Source organism: Paramisgurnus dabryanus, chromosome 2 (genome assembly GCF_030506205.2).
Source record: "Paramisgurnus dabryanus chromosome 2, PD_genome_1.1, whole genome shotgun sequence".
NCBI classification, from domain to species: Eukaryota; Metazoa; Chordata; class Actinopteri; order Cypriniformes; family Cobitidae; genus Paramisgurnus; species Paramisgurnus dabryanus.
The window spans coordinates 56,845,896-56,859,408 of record NC_133338.1 but is presented as its reverse complement, the minus strand read 5'-3'; positions in this window follow the sequence as shown (position 1 = coordinate 56,859,408).

Here is a 13,513-nt window from a genome sequence, read left to right as displayed (position 1 = left end):
GTTGTGGTTGATGCTGCAGATGTGGTGACTTTGCTTGGAGTTGTTGTTTCTGTAGATGAGGAGAGAGTGGTGCTTTCTACAACAAGGACTGTTGTGGATGGGATGCTTGGTGTGGTGATTGCAAGAGTTGTTTCAGTTTTGATTGGTCTTGTAGTTGAAGAAGCCCCTTCAGTGGTTGTTCCAAGTTCAGTGGATGATTTAGATGTAGTTGTTGTTGACACAACAGTAGTGACTGGCACAGCAGTTGTCTCTGTTGATGTTGTTGGTTGTGTGGTTGTTACAACTGGTACTGAAGTTTGTTTTGTTGGAACAGATGTGCTTGGATATGTTGACATTTCAGAGGGAATAGATGTTGACTCTTCAAAAGCTGTTGTAGCTGTGGTTGTTGACTGGCTTGTCATTCCAGCTGTAGTCACCACCTTTGGTGACCTGGTGGTGGACACAGGTGTCTGAGATGTGGTTGTTTCATTTTCTGTTACAGTCTCTGTGGTTCTTTGTTCTCCAGTTGTTTGTGTTGTGGTTGATGCTACAGATGTGGTGACTTTGCTTGGAGTTGTTGTCCCTGTAGATGAGGAAAGAGTGGTGCTTTCTACAACTAGGACTGTAGTGGATGGGATGCTTGGTGTGGTGATTGCAAGAGTTGTTTCAGTTTTGATTGGTCTTGTAGTTGAAGAAGCCCCTTCAGTGGTTGTCTCAAGTTCAGTGGATGATTCAGATGCTGTTGTTGTTGACACAACAGTAGTGACTGGCACAGCAGTTGTCTCTGTTGATGTTGTTGGTTGTGTGGTTGTTACAACTGGTACTGAAGTTTGTTTTGTTGGAACAGATGAGCTTGGAGATGTTGACATTTCAGAGGGAATAGATGTTGACTCTTCAAAAGCTGTTGTAGCTGTGGTTGTTGACTGGCTTGTCATTCCAGCTGTAGTCACCACCTTTGGTGACCTGGTGGTGGACACAGGTGTCTGAGATGTGGTTGTTTCATTTTCTGTTACAGTCTCTGTGGTTCTTTGTTCTCCAGTTGTTTGTGTTGTGGTTGATGCTGCAGATGTGGTGACTTTGCTTGGAGTTGTTGTTTCTGTAGATGAGGAGAGAGTGGTGCTTTCTACAACAAGGACTGTAGTGGATGGGATGCTTGGTGTGGTGATTGCAAGAGTTGTTTCAGTTTTGATTGGTCTTGTAGTTGAAGAAGCCCCTTCAGTGGTGGTCTCAAGTTCAGTGGATGATTCAGATGTAGTTGTTGTTGACACAACAGTAGTCACTGGCACAGCAGTTGTTTCTGTTGATGTTGTTGGTTGTGTGGATGTTACAACTGGTACTGAAGTTTGTTTTGTTGGAACAGATGAGCTTGAAGATGTTGACATTTTAGAGGGAATAGATGTTGACTCTTCAAAAGCTGTTGTAGCTGTGGTTGTTGACTGGCTTGTCATTCCAGCTGTAGTCACCACCTTTGGCGACCTGGTAGTGGACACAGGTGTCTGAGATGTGGTTGTTTCATTTTCTGTTACAGTCTCTGTGGTTCTTTGTTCTCCAGTTGTTTGCGTTGTGGTTGATGATGCAGAAGTTGTGACTTTGCTTGGAGCTGTTGGTGGAACAGTGGTGCTTTCCCCCACAACATACATTGTTGTGGATGGGATGCTTGGTGTGGTGATTGCAAGAGTTGTTTCAGTTTTGATTGGTCTTGTAGTTGAAGAAGCCCCTTCAGTGGTTGTCTCAAGTTCAGTGGATGATTCAGATGTAGTTGTTGTTGACACAACAGTAGTGACTGGCACAGCAGTTGTCTGTGTTGATGTTGTTGGTTGTGTGGTTGTTACAACTGGTACTGAAGTTTGTTTTGTTGGAACAGATGAGCTTGGAGATGTTGACATTTCAGAGGGAATAGATGTTGACTCTTCAAAAGCTGTTGTAGCTGTGGTTGTTGACTGGCTTGTCATTCCAGCTGTAGTCACCACCTTTGGCGACCTGGTTGTGGACACAGGTGTCTCAGATGTGGTTGTTTCATTTTCTGTTACAGTCTCTGTGGTTCTTTGTTCTCCAGTTGTTTGTGTTGTGGTTGATGCTGCAGATGTGGTGACTTTGCTTGGAGTTGTTGTTTCTTTAGATGAGGAGAGAGTGGTGCTTTCTACAACAAGGACTGTAGTGGATGGGATGCTTGGTGTGGTGATTGCAAGAGTTGTTTCAGTTTTGATTGGTCTTGTAGTTGAAGAAGCCCCTTCAGTGGTGGTCTCAAGTTCAGTGGATGATTCAGATGTAGTTGTTGTTGACACAACAGTAGTGACTGGCACAGCAGTTGTCTCTGTTGATGTTGTTGGTTGTGTGGTTGTTACAACTGGTACTGAAGTTTGTTTTGTTGGAACAGATGAGCTTGGAGATGTTGACATTTCAGAGGGAATAGATGTTGACTCTTCAAAAGCTGTTGTAGCTGTGGTTGTTGACTGGCTTGTCATTCCAGCTGTAGTCACCACCTTTGGCGACCTGGTTGTGGACACAGGTGTCTCAGATGTGGTTGTTTCATTTTCTGTTACAGTCTCTGTGGTTCTTTGTTCTCCAGTTGTTTGTGTTGTAGTTGATGCTGCAGATGTGGTGACTTTACTTGGAGTTGTTGTCCCTGTAGATGAGGAGAGAGTGGTGCTTTCTACAACTAGGACTGTAGTGGATGGGATGCTTGGTGTGGTGATTGCAAGAGTTGTTTTAGTTTTGATTGGTCTTGTAGTTGAAGAAGCACCTTCAGTGGTGGTCTCAAGTTCAGTGGATGATTCAGATGTAGTTGTTGTTGACACAACAGTAGTGACTGGCACAGCAGTTGTCTCTGTTGATGTTGTTGGTTGTGTGGTTGTTACAACTGGTACTGAAGTTTGTTTTGTTGGAACAGATGAGCTTGGAGATGTTGACATTTCAGAGGGAATAGATGTTGACTCTTCAAAAGCTGTTGTAGCTGTGGTTGTTGACTGGCTTGTCATTCCAGCTGTAGTCACCACCTTTGGCGACCTGGTTGTGGACACAGGTGTCTCAGATGTGGTTGTTTCATTTTCTGTTACAGTCTCTGTGGTTCTTTGTTCTCCAGTTGTTTGTGTTGTGGTTGATGCTGCAGATGTGGTGACTTTGCTTGGAGTTGTTGTTTCTTTAGATGAGGAGAGAGTGGTGCTTTCTACAACAAGGACTGTAGTGGATGGGATGCTTGGTGTGGTGATTGCAAGAGTTGTTTCAGTTTTGATTGGTCTTGTAGTTGAAGAAGCCCCTTCAGTGGTGGTCTCAAGTTCAGTGGATGATTCAGATGTAGTTGTTGTTGACACAACAGTAGTGACTGGCACAGCAGTTGTCTCTGTTGATGTTGTTGGTTGTGTGGTTGTTACAACTGGTACTGAAGTTTGTTTTGTTGGAACAGATGAGCTTGGAGATGTTGACATTTCAGAGGGAATAGATGTTGACTCTTCAAAAGCTGTTGTAGCAGTGGTTGTTGACTGGCTTGTCATTCCAGCTGTAGTCACCACCTTTGGCGACCTGGTTGTGGACACAGGTGTCTCAGATGTGGTTGTTTCATTTTCTGTTACAGTCTCTGTGGTTCTTTGTTCTCCAGTTGTTTGTGTTGTGGTTGATGCTGCAGATGTGGTGACTTTACTTGGAGTTGTTGTCCCTGTAGATGAGGAGAGAGTGGTGCTTTCTACAACTAGGACTGTAGTGGATGGGATGCTTGGTGTGGTGATTGCAAGAGTTGTTTCAGTTTTGATTGGTCTTGTAGTTGAAGAAGCACCTTCAGTGGTGGTCTCAAGTTCAGTGGATGATTCAGATGTAGTTGTTGTTGACACAACAGTAGTCACTGGCACAGCAGTTGTTTCTGTTGATGTTGTTGGTTGTGTGGATGTTACAACTGGTACTGAAGTTTGTTTTGTTTGAACAGATGAGCTTGGAGATGTTGACATTTTAGAGGGAATAGATGTTGACTCTTCAAAAGCTGTTGTAGCAGTGGTTGTTGACTGGCTTGTCATTCCAGCTGTAGTCACCACCTTTGGCGACCTGGTAGTGGACACAGGTGTCTGAGATGTGGTTGTTTCATTTTCTGTTACAGTCTCTGTGGTTCTTTGTTCTCCAGTTGTTTGCGTTGTGGTTGATGATGCAGAAGTGGTGACTTTGCTTGGAGCTGTTGGTGGAACAGTGGTGCTTTCCCCCACAACATACATTGTTGTGGATGGGATGCTTGGTGTGGTGATTGCAAGAGTTGTTTCAGTTTTGATTGGTCTTGTAGTTGAAGAAGCCCCTTCAGTGGTTGTCTCAAGTTCAGTGGATGATTCAGATGTAGTTGTTGTTGACACAACAGTAGGAACTGGCACAGCAGTTGTCTCTGTTGATGTTGTTGGTTGTGTGGTTGTTACAACTGGTACTGAAGTTTGTTTTGTTGGAACAGATGAGCTTGGAGATGTTGACATTTCAGAAGGAATAGATGTTGACTCTTCAAAAGCTGTTGTAGCTGTGGTTGTTGACTGGCTTGTCATTCCAGCTGTAGTCACCACCTTTGGCGACCTTGTGGTGGACACAGGTGTCTGAGATGTGGTTGTTTCATTTTCTGTTACAGTCTCTGTGGTTCTTTGTTCTCCAGTTGTTTGTGTTGTGGTTGATGCTGCAGATGTGGTGACTTTGCTTGGAGTTGTTGTCCCTGTAGATGAGGAGAGAGTGGTGCTTTCTACAACTAGGACTGTAGTGGATGGGATGCTTGGTGTGGTGATTGCAAGAGTTGTTTTAGTTTTGATTGGTCTTGTAGTTGAAGAAGCACCTTCAGTGGTGGTCTCAAGTTCAGTGGATGATTCAGATGTAGTTGTTGTTGACACAACAGTAGTCACTGGCACAGCAGTTGTTTCTGTTGATGTTGTTGGTTGTGTGGTTGTTACAACTGGTACTGAAGTTTGTTTTGTTGGAACAGATGAGCTTGGAGATGTTGACATTTCAGAGGGAATAGATGTTGACTCTTCAAAAGCTGTTGTAGCTGTGGTTGTTGACTGGCTTGTCATTCCAGCTGTAGTCACCACCTTTGGCGACCTGGTTGTGGACACAGGTGTCTCAGATGTGGTTGTTTCATTTTCTGTTACAGTCTCTGTGGTTCTTTGTTCTCCAGTTGTTTGTGTTGTGGTTGATGCTGCAGATGTGGTGACTTTGCTTGGAGTTGTTGTTTCTGTAGATGAGGAGAGAGTGGTGCTTTCTACAACAAGGACTGTAGTGGATGGGATGCTTGGTGTGGTGATTGCAAGAGTTGTTTCAGTTTTGATTGGTCTTGTAGTTGAAGAAGCCCCTTCAGTGGTTGTTCCAAGTTCAGTGGATGATTCAGATGTAGTTGTTGTTGACACAACAGTAGTGACTGGCACAGCAGTTGTTTCTGTTGATGTTGTTGGTTGTGTGGATGTTACACCTGGTACTGAAGTTTGTTTTGTTGGAACAGATGAGCTTGGAGATGTTGACATTTCAGAGGGAATAGATGTTGACTCTTCAAAAGCTGTTGTAGCAGTGGTTGTTGACTGGCTTGTCATTCCAGCTGTAGTCACCACCTTTGGCGACCTGGTTGTGGACACAGGTGTCTCAGATGTGGTTGTTTCATTTTCTGTTACAGTCTCTGTGGTTCTTTGTTCTCCAGTTGTTTGTGTTGTGGTTGATGCTGCAGATGTGGTGACTTTACTTGGAGTTGTTGTCCCTGTAGATGAGGAGAGAGTGGTGCTTTCTACAACTAGGACTGTAGTGGATGGGATGCTTGGTGTGGTGATTGCAAGAGTTGTTTTAGTTTTGATTGGTCTTGTAGTTGAAGAAGCACCTTCAGTGGTGGTCTCAAGTTCAGTGGATGATTCAGATGTAGTTGTTGTTGACACAACAGTAGTGACTGGCACAGCAGTTGTCTGTGTTGATGTTGTTGGTTGTGTGGTTGTTACAACTGGTACTGAAGTTTGTTTTGTTGGAACAGATGAGCTTGGAGATGTTGACATTTCAGAGGGAATAGATGTTGACTCTTCAAAAGCTGTTGTAGCTGTGGTTGTTGACTGGCTTGTCATTCCAGCTGTAGTCACCACCTTTGGCGACCTGGTAGTGGACACAGGTGTCTGAGATGTGGTTGTTTCATTTTCTGTTACAGTCTCTGTGGTTCTTTGTTCTCCAGTTGTTTGCGTTGTGGTTGATGATGCAGAAGTTGTGACTTTGCTTGGAGCTGTTGGTGGAACAGTGGTGCTTTCCCCCACAACATACATTGTTGTGGATGGGATGCTTGGTGTGGTGATTGCAAGAGTTGTTTCAGTTTTGATTGGTCTTGTAGTTGAAGAAGCCCCTTCAGTGGTTGTCTCAAGTTCAGTGGATGATTCAGATGTAGTTGTTGTTGACACAACAGTAGTGACTGGCACAGCAGTTGTCTCTGTTGATGTTGTTGGTTGTGTGGTTGTTACAACTGGTACTGAAGTTTGTTTTGTTGGAACAGATGAGCTTGGAGATGTTGACATTTCAGAGGGAATAGATGTTGACTCTTCAAAAGCTGTTGTAGCTGTGGTTGTTGACTGGCTTGTCATTCCAGCTGTTGTCACCACCTTTGGCGACCTTGTGGTGGACACAGGTGTCTGAGATGTGGTTGTTTCATTTTCTGTTACAGTCTCTGTGGTTCTTTGTTCTCCAGTTGTTTGTGTTGTGGTTGATGCTGCAGATGTGGTGACTTTGCTTGGAGTTGTTGTCCCTGTAGATGAGGAGAGAGTGGTGCTTTCTACAACTAGGACTGTAGTGGATGGGATGCTTGGTGTGGTGATTGCAAGAGTTGTTTTAGTTTTGATTGGTCTTGTAGTTGAAGAAGCACCTTCAGTGGTTGTCTCAAGTTCAGTGGATGATTCAGATGTAGTTGTTGTTGACACAACAGTAGTCACTGGCACAGCAGTTGTTTCTGTTGATGTTGTTGGTTGTGTGGTTGTTACAACTGGTACTGAAGTTTGTTTTGTTGGAACAGATGAGCTTGGAGATGTTGACATTTCAGAGGGAATAGATGTTGACTCTTCAAAAGCTGTTGTAGCTGTGGTTGTTGACTGGCTTGTCATTCCAGCTGTAGTCACCACCTTTGGCGACCTGGTTGTGGACACAGGTGTCTCAGATGTGGTTGTTTCATTTTCTGTTACAGTCTCTGTGGTTCTTTGTTCTCCAGTTGTTTGTGTTGTGGTTGATGCTGCAGATGTGGTGACTTTGCTTGGAGTTGTTGTTTCTGTAGATGAGGAGAGAGTGGTGCTTTCTACAACAAGGACTGTAGTGGATGGGATGCTTGGTGTGGTGATTGCAAGAGTTGTTTCAGTTTTGATTGGTCTTGTAGTTGAAGAAGCCCCTTCAGTGGTTGTTCCAAGTTCAGTAGATGATTCAGATGTAGTTGTTGTTGACACAACAGTAGTGACTGGCACAGCAGTTGTTTCTGTTGATATTGTTGGTTGTGTGGATGTTACAACTGGTACTGAAGTTTGTTTTGTTGGAACAGATGAGCTTGGAGATGTTGACATTTCAGAGGGAATAGATGTTGACTCTTCAAAAGCTGTTGTAGCTGTGGTTGTTGACTGGCTTGTCATTCCAGCTGTAGTCACCACCTTTGGCGACCTTGTGGTGGACACAGGTGTCTGAGATGTGGTTGTTTCATTTTCTGTTACAGTCTCTGTGGTTCTTTGTTCTCCAGTTGTTTGTGTTGTGGTTGATGCTGCAGATGTGGTGACTTTGCTTGGAGTTGTTGTTTCTGTAGATGAGGAGAGAGTGGTGCTTTCTACAACAAGGACTGTAGTGGATGGGATGCTTGGTGTGGTGATTGCAAGAGTTGTTTCAGTTTTGATTGGTCTTGTAGTTGAAGAAGCCCCTTCAGTGGTTGTTCCAAGTTCAGTGGATGATTCAGATGTAGTTATTGTTGACACAACAGTAGTGACTGGCACAGCAGTTGTCTCTGTTGATGTTGTTGGTTGTGTGGTTGTTACAACTGGTACTGAAGTTTGTTTTGTTGGAACAGATGAGCTTGGAGATGTTGACATTTCAGAGGGAATAGATGTTGACTCTTCAAAAGCTGTTGTAGCTGTGGTTGTTGACTGGCTTGTCATTCCAGCTGTAGTCACCACCTTTGGCGACCTGGTTGTGGACACAGGTGTCTCAGATGTGGTTGTTTCATTTTCTGTTACAGTCTCTGTGGTTCTTTGTTCTCCAGTTGTTTGTGTTGTGGTTGATGCTGCAGATGTGGTGACTTTGCTTGGAGTTGTTGTCCCTGTAGATGAGGAAAGAGTGGTGCTTTCTACAACTAGGACTGTAGTGGATGGGATGCTTGGTGTGGTGATTGCAAGAGTTGTTTTAGTTTTGATTGGTCTTGTAGTTGAAGAAGCCCCTTCTGTGGTGGTCTCAAGTTCAGTGGATGATTCAGATGTAGTTGTTGTTGACACAACAGTAGTCACTGGCACAGCAGTTGTTTCTGTTGATGTTGTTGGTTGTGTGGTTGTTACAACTGGTACTGAAGTTTGTTTTGTTGGAACAGATGAGCTTGGAGATGTTGACATTTCAGAGGGAATAGATGTTGACTCTTCAAAAGCTGTTGTAGCTGTGGTGGTTGACTGGCTTGTCATTCCAGCTGTAGTCACCACCTTTGGCGACCTGGTTGTGGACACAGGTGTCTCAGTTGTGGTTGTTTCATTTTCTGTTACAGTCTCTGTGGTTCTTTGTTCTCCAGTTGTTTGTGTTGTGGTTGATGCTGCAGATGTGGTGACTTTGCTTGGAGTTGTTGTTTCTGTAGATGAGGAGAGAGTGGTGCTTTCTACAACAAGGACTGTAGTGGATGGGATGCTTGGTGTGGTGATTGCAAGAGTTGTTTCAGTTTTGATTGGTCTTGTAGTTGAAGAAGCCCCTTCAGTGGTTGTTCCAAGTTCAGTGGATGATTCAGATGTAGTTGTTGTTGACACAACAGTAGTGACTGGCACAGCAGTTGTTTCTGTTGATGTTTTTGGTTGTGTGGATGTTACAACTGGTACTGAAGTGTGTTTTGTTGGAACAGATGAGCTTGGAGATGTTGACATTTCAGAGGGAATAGATGTTGACTCTTCAAAAGCTGTTGTAGCTGTGGTTGTTGACTGGCTTGTCATTCCAGCTGTAGTCACCACCTTTGGCGACCTTGTGGTGGACACAGGTGTCTGAGATGTGGTTGTTTCATTTTCTGTTACAGTCTCTGTGGTTCTTTGTTCTCCAGTTGTTTGCGTTGTGGTCGATGATGCAGAAGTTGTGACTTTGCTTGGAGCTGTTGGTGGAACAGTGGTGCTTTCCCCCACAACATACATTGTTGTGGACGGGATGCTTGGTGTGGTGATTGCAAGAGTTGTTTCAGTTTTGATTGGTCTTGTAGTTGAAGAAGCCCCTTCAGTGGTTGTTCCAAGTTCAGTGGATGATTCAGATGTAGTTGTTGTTGACACAACAGTAGTGACTGGCACAGCAGTTGTTTCTGTTGATGTTTTTGGTTGTGTGGATGTTACAACTGGTACTGAAGTGTGTTTTGTTGGAACAGATGAGCTTGGAGATGTTGACATTTCAGAGGGAATAGATGTTGACTCTTCAAAAGCTGTTGTAGCTGTGGTTGTTGACTGGCTTGTCATTCCAGCTGTAGTCACCACCTTTGGCGACCTTGTGGTGGACACAGGTGTCTGAGATGTGGTTGTTTCATTTTCTGTTACAGTCTCTGTGGTTCTTTGTTCTCCAGTTGTTTGCGTTGTGGTCGATGATGCAGAAGTTGTGACTTTGCTTGGAGCTGTTGGTGGAACAGTGGTGCTTTCCCCCACAACATACATTGTTGTGGACGGGATGCTTGGTGTGGTGATTGCAAGAGTTGTTTCAGTTTTGATTGGTCTTGTAGTTGAAGAAGCCCCTTCAGTGGTGGTCTCAAGTTCAGTGGATGATTCAGATGTAGTTGTTGTTGACACAACAGTAGTCACTGGCACAGCAGTTGTTTCTGTTGATGTTGTTGGTTGTGTGGATGTTACAACTGGTACTGAAGTTTGTTTTGTTGGAACAGATGAGCTTGGAGATGTTGACATTTCAGAGGGAATAGATGTTGACTCTTCAAAAGCTGTTGTAGCTGTGGTTGTTGACTGGCTTGTCATTCCAGCTGTAGTCACCACCTTTGGTGACCTGGTGGTGAACACAGGTGTCTGAGATGTGGTTGTTTCATTTTCTGTTACAGTCTCTGTGGTTCTTTGTTCTCCAGTTGTTTGTGTTGTGGTTGATCCTGCAGATGTGGTGACTTTGCTTGGAGTTGTTGTCCCTGTAGATGAGGAAAGAGTGGTGCTTTCTACAACTAAGACTGTAGTGGATGGGATGCTTGGTGTGGTGATTGCAAGAGTTGTTTCAGTTTTGATTGGTCTTGTAGTTGAAGAAGCCCCTTCAGTGGTTGTTCCAAGTTCAGTGGATGATTCAGATGTAGTTGTTGTTGACACAACAGTAGTCACTGGCACAGCAGTTGTTTCTGTTGATGTTGTTGGTTGTGTGGATTTAACAACTGGTACTGAAGTTTGTTTTGTTGGAACAGATGAGCTTGGAGATGTTGACATTTCAGAGGGAATAAATGTTGACTCTTCAAAAGCTGTTGTAGCAGTGGTTGTTGACTGGCTTGTCATTCCAGCTGTAGTCACCACCTTTGGCGACCTTGTGGTGGACACAGGTGTCTGAGATGTGGTTGTTTCATTTTCTGTTACAGTCTCTGTGGTTCTTTGTTCTCCAGTTGTTTGTGTTGTGGTTGATGCTGCAGATGTGGTGACTTTGCTTGGAGTTGTTGTTTCTGTAGATGAGGAGAGAGTGGTGCTTTCTACAACAAGGACTGTAGTGGATGGGATGCTTGGTGTGGTGATTGCAAGAGTTGTTTCAGTTTTGATTGGTCTTGTAGTTGAAGAAGCCCCTACAGTGGTGGTCTCAAGTTCAGTGGATGATTCAGATGTAACTGTTGTTGACACAACAGTAGTGACTGGCACAGCAGTTGTTTCTGTTGATGTTGTTGGTTGTGTGGATGTTACAACTGGTACTGAAGTTTGTTTTGTTGGAACAGATGAGCTTGGAGATGTTGACATTTCAGAGGGAATAGATGTTGACTCTTCAAAAGCTGTTGTAGCAGTGGTTGTTGACTGGCTTGTCATTCCAGCTGTAGTCACCACCTTTGGCGACCTTGTGGTGGACACAGGTGTCTGAGATGTGGTTGTTTCATTTTCTGTTACAGTCTCTGTGGTTCTTTGTTCTCCAGTTGTTTGTGTTGTGGTTGATGCTGCAGATGTGGTGACTTTGCTTGGAGTTGTTGTTTCTGTAGATGAGGAGAGAGTGGTGCTTTCTACAACAAGGACTGTAGTGGATGGGATGCTTGGTGTGGTGATTGCAAGAGTTGTTTCAGTTTTGATTGGTCTTGTAGTTGAAGAAGCCCCTACAGTGGTGGTCTCAAGTTCAGTGGATGATTCAGATGTAACTTTTGTTGACACAACAGTAGTGACTGGCACAGCAGTTGTTTCTGTTGATGTTGTTGGTTGTGTGGATGTTACAACTGGTACTGAAGTTTGTTTTGTTGGAACAGATGAGCTTGGAGATGTTGACATTTCAGAGGGAATAGATGTTGACTCTTCAAAAGCTGTTGTAGCAGTGGTTGTTGACTGGCTTGTCATTCCAGCTGTAGTCACCACCTTTGGCGACCTTGTGGTGGACACAGGTGTCTGAGATGTGGTTGTTTCATTTTCTGTTACAGTCTCTGTGGTTCTTTGTTCTCCAGTTGTTTGTGTTGTGGTTGATGCTGCAGATGTGGTGACTTTACTTGGAGTTGTTGTCCCTGTAGATGAGGAGAGAGTGGTGCTTTCTACAACAAGGACTGTAGTGGATGGGATGCTTGGTGTGGTGATTGCAAGAGTTGTTTCAGTTTTGATTGGTCTTGTAGTTGAAGAAGCCCCTACAGTGGTGGTCTCAAGTTCAGTGGATGATTCAGATGTAACTTTTGTTGACACAACAGTAGTGACTGGCACAGCAGTTGTTTCTGTTGATGTTGTTGGTTGTGTGGATGTTACAACTGGTACTGAAGTTTGTTTTGTTGGAACAGATGAGCTTGGAGATGTTGACATTTCAGAGGGAATAGATGTTGACTCTTCAAAAGCTGTTGTAGCAGTGGTTGTTGACTGGCTTGTCATTCCAGCTGTAGTCACCACCTTTGGCGACCTTGTGGTGGACACAGGTGTCTGGGATGTGGTTGTTTCATTTTCTGTTACAGTCTCTGTGGTTCTTTGTTCTCCAGTTGTTTGTGTTGTGGTTGATGATGCAGAAGTTGTGACTTTGCTTGGAGCTGTTGGTAGAACAGTGGTGCTTTTCCCCACAACATACATTGTTGTGGATGGGATGCTTGGTGTGGTGATTGCAAGAGTTGTTTCAGTTTTGATTGGTCTTGTAGTTGAAGAAGCCCCTTCAGTGGTTGTCTCAAGTTCAGTGGATGATTCAGATGTAGTTGTTGTAGTGACTGGCACAGCAGTTGTCTCTGTTGATGTTGTTGGTTGTGTGGGTAATACTGTCTCTGTGGTTCTTTGCTCTTCTGTTGTCTCCAGTGTCGATACAGATGTTTCAGAACTTGTTGTGACGACTCTACCAGTGATGGTTGCAAGCGTTTTTGTAATAGGTGCAATTGAAGTTTTTGATGTTGTTATTGTAATGCTTGCACTTTGCATTGTTGTGGAACTTTCAGTTGATGTCACCACTATGTCTGGTGGGCTGGTTGTGGAAAAGACACCTTGTGTTGTGCTTGTTTCTTCCCCAGTTACAGATGAAGTATATTCTGTGGTAATCAAATCAAATATTTAATTTAGGCATAGAGTAGACAATTAATGCAGTAAAATTGATTAACATTAAAATGGGCATTTATCATTTTAAGTATGTTAAATACATGTTCAGTATCCGACTTTTGATAATTTTTTTATTTAAAAGCCAAAAGAAAAGTTGTCATGTTATTTATCTTTGAGTAACAATATTAAAAATATCCCAGAAAAATCACCTGGTGTGCTGAAGACAAAAATCGTTGTTGGAATTGGTGTTGTTGTCTGTGCTGTGGTTGGGGGGGATGACGTTGTTGGAACAGCAGTGGTTTCACAAGGCATGAACGTCCTCTCTATAGTCCCATTGATTGAACATACAGCTGTGATACAACTTCCCAGGCCATCCGTTGTGCGATAAATGATGTCATTATAGTTGTACTCTACATCATTGTATCTGCATGTACATGCTGTGAAATAAAAATGTGTATAAGCAAGATGACTTCTTATTTTGCATTTATCATTATAATGAAACTAGAAATCGACAGAATCTCACCATTCACATCAAAGACACATATAATGCTGGGTGATGAACAATAACTGCATTGGGAAGAGAAAGAATAAACAGGACCGTCTTTAATGTATTTTGAAACATTGATACAGGAAAGAAAAATTATAGGAAATGTAGTAGCATGTACTGACAAAAACCCTAATATTCATGATCGTTATAAAACATGGAAACATTAATA